Source organism: Cucumis melo, chromosome 4 (genome assembly GCF_025177605.1).
Source record: "Cucumis melo cultivar AY chromosome 4, USDA_Cmelo_AY_1.0, whole genome shotgun sequence".
NCBI lineage: Eukaryota > Viridiplantae > Streptophyta > Magnoliopsida > Cucurbitales > Cucurbitaceae > Cucumis > Cucumis melo.
In genome coordinates, this window is record NC_066860.1 from 22,726,891 (window position 1) to 22,739,403 (window position 12,513).

Genomic DNA, 12,513 nt, shown 5'->3' on the forward strand with positions numbered 1-12,513 from the left:
AAATATAGGTTGACATATAAAACAGTTGACAAATAATACAGGTTGGAAATAATATACAAGGTGGGAAATAATATATAGATTGAGAATAAATATATTTGAAATAATATAAAATAATATATTGAAAATAAAATATACGTTGAGAAATAATATAGGTTTGAGAAATAAATACAAAATGTAATATGCAGATTGTGAAATAAATATCAAATCTAACAAACTATTATGTCTTTGACCAGTCTAATCAATTAATTTCAAACATGCAACATATTTAATAAACAGCAAATAAAAAAATTAACAACAGCCAACACTACAACAAATGAGTCTTTTAATAGCATCCAAGCATAGCATATTAATGTTCATGTTACAATAAATAGAAGGAAAAGACACGGGGGAAAACAAAAATAAAAGCGCGTTAAACAAAGCCCAAATGCCCTTTTTCATTTTTTTCAATCTTCCCCCGAATTTCCTTCTCTCACAGATCCCTCTCCCGATTTTTCTCTTCTCGCAGACCCCTCCCTCAACGTGGCTACCACCTGAACGTCGCCACCGACTCACCGCACTCCTTGCTCAATGGCTCACTGCTCATCGATCTAGTCGTCCGCACCAAACAGGTAACGTTCTTTTAAGGTATTCTTCTTCTAACTTTACCTTTCGTCTCTTCCTTTTCTCTTCCTTTCACTTTTTAGTAGGTTTAATCTACTATTTTTTGTTCTTTTGAACTGCAAATGACAGATCTGCCAGGAATTCGCTTTCTTGATGCCTTTTCTGGTTTTCGTGAAGCTTCGAGTGTTTTTCGATTTCTCTTCTATGTCGTGTTGTGTCGATTAGCATAAGGAAAGTATGTGGAGCGTGGTATATTTAGTCTCAATTCTCATTTTACATTTAGAAGGCTCAAAACTGTATTCCTTAAGATATTGAAGGTATTTTTTTTAATTTCACTTTCATCTCAATGCAAGTTGTCATCATTCTTTTGAGGTATGCATTCTGTTTTGCTTCCTAAAAGAATAATGTATCTTCTAGAATATTTTAATTAGGGGCTTAATTAAACCATTCTTTGTGCAGGCATTCAAAGATCATCTTACTATTTGTGTTAGATTATTGTGCTTGCAAAATGGACCACAACTATATTATGTGACAGATTTTTGTTGTTGATGATGATCATTTAGCTATTGAGCTTTTTGCTATTGGGTCGAATTAGTTGTTAAAAATTGAGAGTGTGTTTGGAAATTTTTTGATTTGGGATATCCTTTAGATAAGCATTTGTCTATTGGGGTTCTTTAGAGTTTCTAAAAAGTCTTTAGTCCCTTTCTTTTTTGGTTTCTTTAGTTTTATTGTTTTGGTAGTTTGGCTATAGTCAATGAGCAAAATAAACTTTTACAGCATGTTACAACCAATCTAAGAGACTACCATCGAAGAATCTTGGCTGCTCCGATTTCTCTTCTCCCCCGGCTACTAGAAAAATGGGTTTTAATGACACTACTAATCAAGGTATTGTGTCCTTGAAAATAAAAAAGATGGGGTGAGGTACAATTGTGTCATTGAAAATTATTTATTGACACAATTTAATTTTTCTCGACACATTTAAAGCATCGTTAATTATCAACAAATCATTGACATTCAAGGTCGTGAGTTCGAATCCCACCCGAGCGTATTCCTTTATTCCCCATTTTCGAAAGACTTCACGCTTGCACCTTCTCCACTCTTCAGCCCATCTACGCATGCCACATGTTGTCTTCTCCTCACGCAGGCGCCTTTGATGTGTATTCGAATCTCATAGCTTGCAAATCATTTTTTCTCACATATTTTCAATGGCAATCTTGTAAATATATAACAACTTTCCGAAAATCCTCTCCTTTTCGTCAAATTGAGCGCACGCCTGGCCTTAAAGTTATGAGTTCGAAACCCATGAGCGGTTATTTTCATTTCTTTTCTATATATAACTCATTTTTCTGTAAATCTTAATCAATTTTCAGTTATATTTGATCCATTCATAAATCCAACTCCAATTTTCACCCAAATTCTCTTTAAATATCATTTTTTCAGAACTCTCCCATCTCATTTTGTCATTTTTTCTCTAAAAAATATTCCATCAATCTTTTATTCCGATAGAGGGGTAATCTTCTAAGGGGAAAGAGAATCATGGGTAGTCAATTCCATGTGATCTCTATGAAACAATCTTTTAATTTGCTCTTGATTGTTTATTTAGTATGCAAGATACATTTTTTTAAAGTGCAAAATTCAATTGATTATCTTTGTCTACAAGAAATATTTTTTGATCCAATGGAGGGGTATCTTCTAAGAAGTTGTAGATACTACATTTTGTCCTTTATTTATTATTTTATTTTATTTATTTACTTTATTTTACTTTATTTTTATTTTATTTTGAAAGTTGGATTTGAATTTGAATTTAACTTTTTCTTTTTAAAAACAAAAACAAAAAAAATGAATATGAGTCTTTCCCTATTTTTCTTCGACTCACCCAATTTTCTCTCCCACTCCCATCTTCTCCACTATCTTGCCTATTTTCCCTCAACTCACCTAATTTTCTCTCCACTCCCACCTTCTTCACTCTCCTTCCTATTTTCCCTCAACTAACCCAATTTTCTCTATCACTCCACCTTCTCTACTATAAAAACAAAAACAAAGGAGGATTTTTTTTAGGGTACGATCAATTGGAAGGGTCGAAAAAAGCTAAGGAAAACTATTATGTCCCTTTTAAGAGTTGAAAAAAAGTAAAACTATTCTGTCAAATTGGTCTTCAAATGTTTTTTTTTTTTTAATTTCCTCCATTTCTCTTTCCTTTTGAAAGTGTGATCAATTATAAGGATGTAGTTTTTCAAATTTGTTTTTGTTGTAATTTCGTTAATTAATTTTAAGGTGACTTTAATTTTGTTAGGGCTAGGCCAATTAGGTTTACTGTGCTTTTATTGTTACTTCAAATTTAGGCCAATTGGGTTTACTGTGCTTTTATTGTTAGTTCAAATTTAGGTCAATTAATTTCGATGTGCTTCGAATTTGTTAGATTTAGGTCATTTGAGCTTATAATTTTGTTAGGTTTAGGTCAATTGAATTTATGGTTGCTTCAAATTTAGTAGATTTAGGCCAATTGATTCAAATTTGTTAGATTTAGGCCATTTTATTCTATATTATTTAAATTTGTTATGTTTAAGCCAATTGATTTAATTTGGCTATTGTTAATTTTTTGGTTTACTGTTTATTAATTGATTAGACTTGTAAAGGACAGAATAGTTTGTTAGGTTTGATATTTATTTCACAAACCTGTATTATTTCTCAACTTGTATATTATATTAGATATATTATTTTATATTACTTCCAATATATTATTTGATATTATTTCCAATATATTATTTTATATTATTTCCAATATATTATTTTATATTATTTTCAATATATTTATTCTCAATCTGTATATTATTTCCAATATAGTATTGCTCAACCTGTCTATTATATTATTTCTCAACCTGTATTATTTGTCAACTATATTGTTTGCTGTATTATTTGCCAAATCATTTGCCAACCTGTATTATTTCCCAACCTATATTTGTCATATTTCACATTGTTTTGCTATTATTATTATTGTTATTTAATTATTTATTTTTCAATTTCTATAATTGCAAAATGTATGAAAAATTCATTTGTTTTTTGCCATATGGATATAAAAATTTGAAACGGAAAGGAATACTGTTCATTTATGGATTTTATGGTTCTTGGATTGCAACTAGTATATTACATTTTTCAATTAGTAAAAAAAATTCATTTTTCCTTACTTAGATGACTTTTTTTTTGCTTTTCCGAACTTCTGCCAATCTATGAAGTATCATGCTATGTAAGTTTCATTATCATCTAATTTAACATTTACGAATAGTGATCGACTAAATTAAAAACTATAAGAGGATAAGATACAAAACTAGGATTTCTCAATTTAAGCCATTAAAGATTTGCTTATGTGTTGAATGTGAATGATGATGTTTTCTTGTTTTATGGTTCCCAGGAAAAAACAAGGATTATTTAGATCAACATATTGTCTACTCGATTTTTTGGGTTGAATTTGATAGTAGAGGAATTACAAGAGATCTTTGATAGCAACACTTCCCAATCTTCATAGTAAGAAAGTTTTGAAACTTACTTATTTTGCAACTGGATTTTATATATTATTTGGATTTTTGGAGTATGTAAAATTTTAAAGTGTTTGTTATTTGTTACATTGTTTGTTGTTTTCTCATAACATTGGTTGCAACTTTTGTTTTTGGAATAACTTGAAAATGATGTTAACTTAATTTATCATGAACTCCGTTAGGAATCAAATAATAAGTTAATATATTGCATATGAAACAATAATTGTATAACTTACGTAGTTTGCTATTCATTATTAGGGCTTCCGAACTTGCAAGAAAGAAGAAGCCTCTGTGGAGGGTAATCAGGATAGGGGGGTGGAGATTTAGTAAAAGAAAGAGGTAAGCGTGCTTTATGTTTTGTAATGTAACTTAACTATTTTATTTTAGGAATTATGTTAATGTGTACTTAGGAATGTTGCTTTGACTATCCTACAGTGGTAGCCATTGAAAATCTATTTTGTTCGATCCGCTTAGACATATGTTTTAGGAATCATGTTGACACGTACTTAGGAACTTGATACTTTGTTGTGTTAATTATTCTGCAGTTATGGTAGTCATTGAAAAGCTATTTTTTCAATCCGCTTAGACATATGTTATAGGAATCATGTTGTTTTATATCTACTTTGGAGGAGGGGGGCTAAGGGTAAGTTTATGCTAAGTTTCAACTTGATGCAAACTAGAACATTGCTTGGTCTGTAAAGATTGAATCGAAATTTACATTTGCAACATTTATATACAATGCTTATGCCTATGCTTATGTAGTCGGTGTTTTTTTTTAATCTTTTGCATTCCTTATGGGTCTTTTATTAAAAACCTTGGTTGTATGAACTTTGGACGCTTATTTTGAAAAGTTTATTGGTCTGCTTATTAAGAAGGTGATTTTTGTTTGGCATGTACTTAATGTTTATGCTTATGCTTATTCTTATGCAGTTTTCGCAATGAATGTTAGCTAAGGTTCATTTTCTTCAAATTTATAGGTAGTTGAAGAATCCATGGACCATGGTATCGATCAAGTTCTCATTTATACGTCAGTTTGATTAGATTAGGTCACACATATATGTAATATTACAGTAAATTTATCTTTTGGATTATTGTAAAATCGTTACCGATAATGTAAGTTATATTTTTTATTATCAAATATAAATATCTTTCCAAACATATGTGGGTAATGCTGAAATTTAGTATTTAATTTTTTGAAATAAGAAATATATGACAGAAAAATATGTGTTGCGAAAATGAAGAATAACGACACCAAACATGTGTCGACATATAAGCCTTTATTAAACAGAAACAGTGTCGGTAAAGCACATTTTCTTGACAACAATTTTGTGTAACGAAATATTTACAACGACAATATATTAGTGTCGAGTTATATTGAAAGGTGACACACTTAAAGCGTCGTTATAAGAGTATTAATGACAATATATTGGTGTCGAGTGATAGATAACGGTGACACATTTAAATTGTCAATGTAATAGTATTAATAACAATATATTTATGTCGAGTGACAGATTATGGTGACACATTTAAAGCGTCAATGTAAGGGTATTAATGACAATATATTTGTGTCAAGGTATAGATAACAATGACATATTTAAAGCGTCAATATAAGGTTATTAATGACAATAAATTCGTGTCGAGTAATAGATAACGGTGACACATTTAAAATGTCAATCTAAGAGTATTAATGACAATATATTAGTGTCAAGGTATAGATAACGGTGACACATGATTTGCGCCAATATAAGGGTATTGATGACAATATATTGGTGTCGAGTTATAGATAACGATGTCGTATTTATTGCGTCAAGGTAAAGGTATTAATGACACAATTTTGGTGTCATCTAAGCATATTTAATGACACGTTTTTCAAAGTGTCGTTAAATAGCCTTTCTTGACAATGACTTCAATGACGCGAAAATTGTGTCGTTGAAAGTCTTTATGACGCAAAACTTGCGTCGTTAAAACCCATATTTGTAGTAGTGCCCTTTGCTATAGGGCTCTCCTATTTTGTATACAACTCACATTTTCAATGAAGAGTCTACTCCATGCTATGTTTGTTTCGTAGTGTATGTATAACCTGGCATGGTTTTGTTATAACAATAAATGACATGAATAGTTTATGCTGCTAGTGAAAGGGTATGACCATCTTTGCACCGGGAATGATCAAGGTAAATTTCCTCACGTATTCTTTTGATTTTTATTTCCAAATTATGGTTTTGATGTGGTTTTATGGATTTTACTTGGGTTTTTATATATGGATTGTTTAAGTGGAAATGAAAAATCTCTCTTTATCAAGTAAATGAAAGTACAATTTTGTTACAATGAAATTCTACTTCACTTATTACAATGGTTGTACTTGGAGTTTGGTACTTGGTGAGTGGAGTTTTTTTAGCTTACTCTTCTCATATAATGAATACTTATGGGTATGTTTCTCTTGCATCTCCCTTCTTTTTTATCTTTTGATTTTTTGGTGATCAATAGTTATCGGTATGTTTCTCTTCCAAAATTATTTAATCACCTCTTTTATATTGTCACTGTTATTGTACTCTATGGTGGCATATTTTTGGTTAGAGATATTCAAGAATGTTGCTACATTTGAGAATGCAGGCTAGTGAAACATAATGTTTCTATAAATAAATGGCTGATTCTGTAAATAAATGGTTGATTCTTTAAATAAATGGCTGATTATATGAAAATATCAATTATGTAAGATTATTCAGTTATATTTCACATCCATGGCTGATTCTGATCTTCTCTTCAACTTTAGCTTCAACTACACACTTTCTCTTCTTACTCTATATCATGCATCTTCTCCTCTTTCTTTCTAGGTTTTCAATTTTCTTAGATGTATCAGTTTAGACTTTGATAAAGTCAAGGCCACTCTCAAAGGTTCTATGAAATTAAAGGTATAATTGTTTTTCCAGTGAAGATTCTATGGGTTGAATATGATAGCAAATTGTGTTTTCATAATTAAAGTTGCTTAGATAAACAAGGACAACCAAAAAGTTGATGCTAAATCATATATTTCTTTGTCTCTAAACCTGTGTGCTAATTTAGTATATAGGAAGATTTAATCATTGTCTCTAACACTGTGCGTCATTTATGTGTCTAACCTACGTCTCTTCTTTCATGATGATTTTGCACAGATAATGGCTTCTAGTTTGACTGGATCGACGATGAGGGACCCCCTTTCAGAGAATCTTATGGGCTACTAAATATTCTAGTTGTAGCAGTAGTTAGTAAAATTTGCAGATGTGGCTTTGAGAATCTTTTATTTTACTGGCCATTGATATTTTTCTGTTCATACTGATGATTGGCTTATTAATTGAAGTATTCCATAGCTGAGCAATAAGTTCCATTCATACTAAACTAAGGAAGCTGGCTATTTTTACTTTGGTCTGTGCTCAAATTTTTAAGCAGTTTTAGTACATTCATTTTCTATTGAACAGTCTCATAGGGCATATGATCAACTGGAAATGGCATCTTTCTTGAATTTTGAAGTGTTCTTTTTAATGAATGTGTTGACAAGTATGTTACAATAAAGGACAAGCTAGGGAAATTATGGATAAGGCAGTTGAGCATGGTGAATTATCCAAACCACTTATTTAGGTACTCTCTTTTCTCTATTTGAAACATTTAAATTTTTCTCTCATAAGTGTCGTTTTCATGTGGTCAAATGTATACTTTTTTGCCTCCACGATTCATCCAGGCCTTGATACATTTTGAGGCAATTCAGTCTACGGCAAAGAGAATTGATTATTTAGATTCATTAGTTGAAAAGGTCATAGTGCCCAACATAGAGAAAGCAACGGTCGTGAGTGCTTCAATGAGGGAGGAGTTATCGAGCATTTTCTTTGAGGTACATTATGAGACTTCGGTATGTATCTTCTTGTTGTTGGTTTTTGTTTCTTTGTTTGATGGGATTGTACGTTTAGGCTTATCTAAACTTAAGCACCTTAGATTTGATTTTTGTTTCTTTACTTAGTGGCATTGCAAGTAGTTGAGATTCCTATTTGGTTGCTGGTTTTTTTTTTTCCTTATTTCTTGCTGGTTTTGGTTCATTATACTAGTGCAGAATTGGTAGCATTTTCCTACTTGGTTTCTTCTCTTGTTTGGAATGAGTATATTCAATTATTTCGATTATATGATTTATACTTTGGTATGTAAGGTATAATTTCTTCTCCCTTTAGCTCCATTGATTTAAGTTCCTTATGAAGTTGAGATACCAATATTAGTTATGATAATGTTTGCTGCTCTACTAATGTTATGATAATGTTTTTAGAGGAAAGCTGAAAAGCAAGGAATGTAGGCAAGGCAGTCACAGACAAGGGAAGAGGTAGAGTCGTTGTGTGAAGAAGATGAAGACAAGCACGGTGACACCTTATGTGGGGCATGCGGTGAGAACTATGCTTCAGATGAATTTTGGATTTGCTGTGATAATTGTGAGAAATGGTTCCACAGGAAATTTGTTGTATGAAGAAATGCTTCAGTTTATCAGTTTTCTTGTGATGTATTGAGCTTTCTAAAATAGGGTAGTTGGTTTTTGTTTAGGTTTGTTCTTTTATAAACAAAACTGTAATGCATAGAAGATAACATATACTATTCAATGAGATATAATATGTATATAGTTCTATGGTAATTCTTCTATTAATAGTGTTGAAATGTTAATAAGGCCAAATGGTTTTAAAATAGCTAGTGAAACTTTTTTATAACGCTTTTCGAACGCAAAAAATAAAGCTATAGAATATCTTTTATAGCGTTTTTCCAATGTTATTGAAAATGCTATTTAAACATTTTACAGCACTTTTCCAACGCAATAAAAAACGCTATCAAAGTGTTTCGATAGCGTTTTTTCTCACGTTATAAAAAGTATTTATAGAATCATATTTGTGCTATCGCTGGGAACATATTATAGCATTTTGTATAGCAGTAAAAAAAACGCTATGAAAAGTCATGGACTTTCAATAACATCGGCTACGACATCATTTCGAAAACGCTATCGAAAATCAACGATAGCGTTTTTTTGATGCTATAGTAACTGATATTTCTTGTAGTGCAAATTAAACCCTAAATCTAACAAATTTAAATCAAATTTAAATTAAACCCTAAATCAAACAAATTTAAATCAAATTTAAATCAATTGGCTTTAACCTAACAAATTTAAAGAAACAGAATAAACTCATATGACCTAAATCTGCTAAATTTGAAACAATGATAAATTCAATTGGCTTAAATCTAACAAAATTAAAGAAGTAAAACAGAGGCAGTAGACTCAATGACCTATATCTAACAAATTCGAACACATTGAAATCAATTGGCCTAAATCTGCTAAATTTGATGCAACAATAAATTCAATTGACCTAAACCTAACAAAATTAAAGCAGAGTAAACTCAATTGACCTAAATGTAATCAATTTGAAGCACATTGACATTATTTGGTGCTAAATTTGAAGCAATAATAAAAGCACAATAAACCTAAGTGGTCTAACCCTAATCCATAACAAAATTAAAGTCACCATAAAATCAATTTTAATCAAATTCCAACAAAACAAATTTGAAAAATACACTGTTCAGAGTCTCAAAAGAGAAGGGAAATAGAGGAAATTAAAAAAAAAAAGTTACCTTTGAAGACCAATTTGACAAAATGGTTTCCTTAGCTTTTTTTCAACCCTTACAATTGATCTCAATCTAACATATCATCTAAAAAAAATCCTCCTTTGTTTTTATAGGGCAGTGAGGGTATGTTTTGAGAGTGGAGAAGGTAGGAGAGTCGTGAAAAGGGAGAGGAAAAAAATCGTGGGAGGGAAGGATGAGTTGATGAAAAATAGGGAGAAGACTGATGATACTTTTTTTTAAAAAAAAATCTTCAATTCAAATTCAAATTCAACTTTGAAAATAAAATAAAAATAAAGTAAAATGAAGTAAATTAATAAAATAAAAAAGTAAATAAAAATAAAAAATAAAAAAATAAAGGATAAAATGTTGTATCAACAACCTCTTCGAAGATTACCTTCCCATTGGATTAAAAAGGATTGCGAGAGTTTTTGGGAGAAAAATGGCAGAATGGAGAGGGAAGAGTTTTGCCAAAATGAAATTTAGAGAGAATTTTAGTAAAAATTGTAGTTAGATTGATTAATTTTAAGAGGGAAGTGGTTAGTAGAAAAAATAAAACATAAAAGAATACGTAGGGAATATTAAGATAATTTGTAACAAGAATAAAAACAAGTTGTTTTTTAGATGAAAATTTAATTCACAAACAAAGAGTAGAAATAAAGGGAAGAAACTCTCAAACAAATTGAATATCCATTAGCCTCTTTTGCCTCTTAGAAGATTACCCTTCCATTTGATCAAAAACAATTGCTGGAGTTTATTCTTACGACGCAAAATTTATGTCAAGAAAAATTAAATAACGAGGCAAAAAATGTGTCATTAAAAATTTCGCATTTGTTATTTTTAACAACACATTTTATTCCACCTCACTCTTTTTTTATTTTTAACGACACAATATTTTGATTACTAGTGTCGTTAAAACCAAATTTGTACTAGTGAAGTATATATATTGCTTTTCTCCAAGCTTTTAGACTATACCTTTCGCTACCAACATTTCACTTCTCACTGAGTAGAGGATAAACCTAAAACACTAGACAAGTAGTAGAGTACCTCGAAGGATAAGCCCACAAACTCAACTAAATTTATTACAGAACTTTACACAAAGTCCAAAACCAACAGCCAATAACCAAACTCAAAGCTAAAACACCTATAAGCATATCAATGGCTAAAAGCAAAAAAATTGATCAAACGATGCAGTAGCACAAAGTACAAAAGGAGAGAAAAACAACCTTTTGAATGAAATAGATTCTGAAGTGCTGGGATTTGAAGTAGAAGGCTGAGAAGAAAAACTTTTTAGCGCGTGGCAAGTAAAACAGATTGTCTCATCTTAGCAAATAATGTAATATAGAGGCAGAAAACCAAAAGAAAGAAATGGGAATAAAGAAAATCTAAGAGTCACATAGTAAGGACGGACGGGAGGGGTAATAAAGTATGATGTTAAAGTAAGAAACAGAAAAGTAAAAAAGGAATAATAAAAGTATGATGTTGGCAAAAGTGAAAGGGGTCGTTTGTTCAATCTTTTAATTTTCTCTAACTAATGTACATATTTCATGAGATTTAACAAATCAAGAATGTTGTGTAGTTGTGTTGAACTCCGACAAGAAATGTTGTCATTTCATGAGGTGGTTATAAAAAAGCTATCTTATTAATCAATACTAAGATGAATAAAACAAAAAAAATATATCAGCAAAATAAAGTTGGTTACAAAAAAGCTATATTATTAATCATGAGGTGGTTACAAATAAAGTTTTAACCTTTGTTAGAGTCATATCCTCGGGGACAATATATGGAGATGGGTAATCAATCACCTAAGGCAAGAAACATATCCTTGAGAATAGGTAAAGAGATGAGGAGAAAATAAGGCATTTAGCTATACTCACAGGAAAGCCGATATGTTTATTGCTCCGCAAAATACTAAAAACATCAGCAACCTTAACAACATGAGGGAAAGACAACCCTCCACATATACTTTATAGAAAACTTTATTTTTCCTTTTCTTGATATAGGTTTTTATTTTTCTTTTTCGCATGGGCTCTAATGGAACATAAGCCTCGATAATACTCTGTACTCAAAATACTACAAAAGAAGTTCAAGGAATAAGCAAGATCACCCTTTTTCCACATGCCTCTGCTGAAATTTTCTGCATCTGGTACTTTGGTCTTCATTCCAGTAATGGAATACCCTTCAATTGGGCTTGCTCTTCATACAGGCCTTCATTAAAGGCATCACTAATAACCTGAAGTGATTTCGTATCATCAAGCAAATTCAATTTGAAAGTACATGCCAATCAACTACATTTCGCTTAATCCATCCTAAAAAAAGAATCAAAAGCTATAATTGTCATGACCACATTTCAGATAATCAAACACGTCAAATTTGAAAGTAAATATCAACAACTACATTTTACTCAATCTTGAAAGTTCAACAATAAAATCCTCGAAAACGAGCAAACATACATAACTCACTAGCTTGCAGTAATTTTGACATCGTGAACAGAAATCCTATAGTTTCTTTGTATCTTCGATTCTTCGACATTAGAATCTCAGCTACATAACGAAAATTCGTGAAAACCAGAACATTTTCAACACATACACCAACACATGACATCCTCCATGTTTCTAGTTAAAAGTTTCTCCAAGGTAACAAGTACTGATCATAAGATAACATTTTAAAAAGATAAATCCATGCAAACTCAAGTTCAAAATGGACAATATCATGGATATAAGAAGAGCCTCATTTCTCTAAACACTATCAGCCCCAAATGTTT

At 30.9% G+C, this 12,513-nt stretch overlaps 2 long non-coding RNA genes across 2 annotated transcripts; both read left to right on the top strand.

The window, feature by feature from the left end:
- The first annotated feature begins 307 nt into the window (after positions 1-307).
- LOC103502760 (uncharacterized) lies at positions 308-1,084 on the top strand. The gene is made up of 2 exons (XR_540637.3): positions 308-624; positions 730-1,084. It is a non-coding gene; the product is annotated as an uncharacterized LOC103502760 (long non-coding RNA).
- Positions 1,085-7,668: 6,584 nt separating this feature from the next.
- On the top strand, positions 7,669-8,679 carry LOC103502761 (uncharacterized). The gene is made up of 3 exons (XR_007819952.1): positions 7,669-7,745; positions 7,846-7,995; positions 8,419-8,679. It is a non-coding gene; the product is annotated as an uncharacterized LOC103502761 (long non-coding RNA).
- Positions 8,680-12,513: the final 3,834 nt, after the last annotated feature.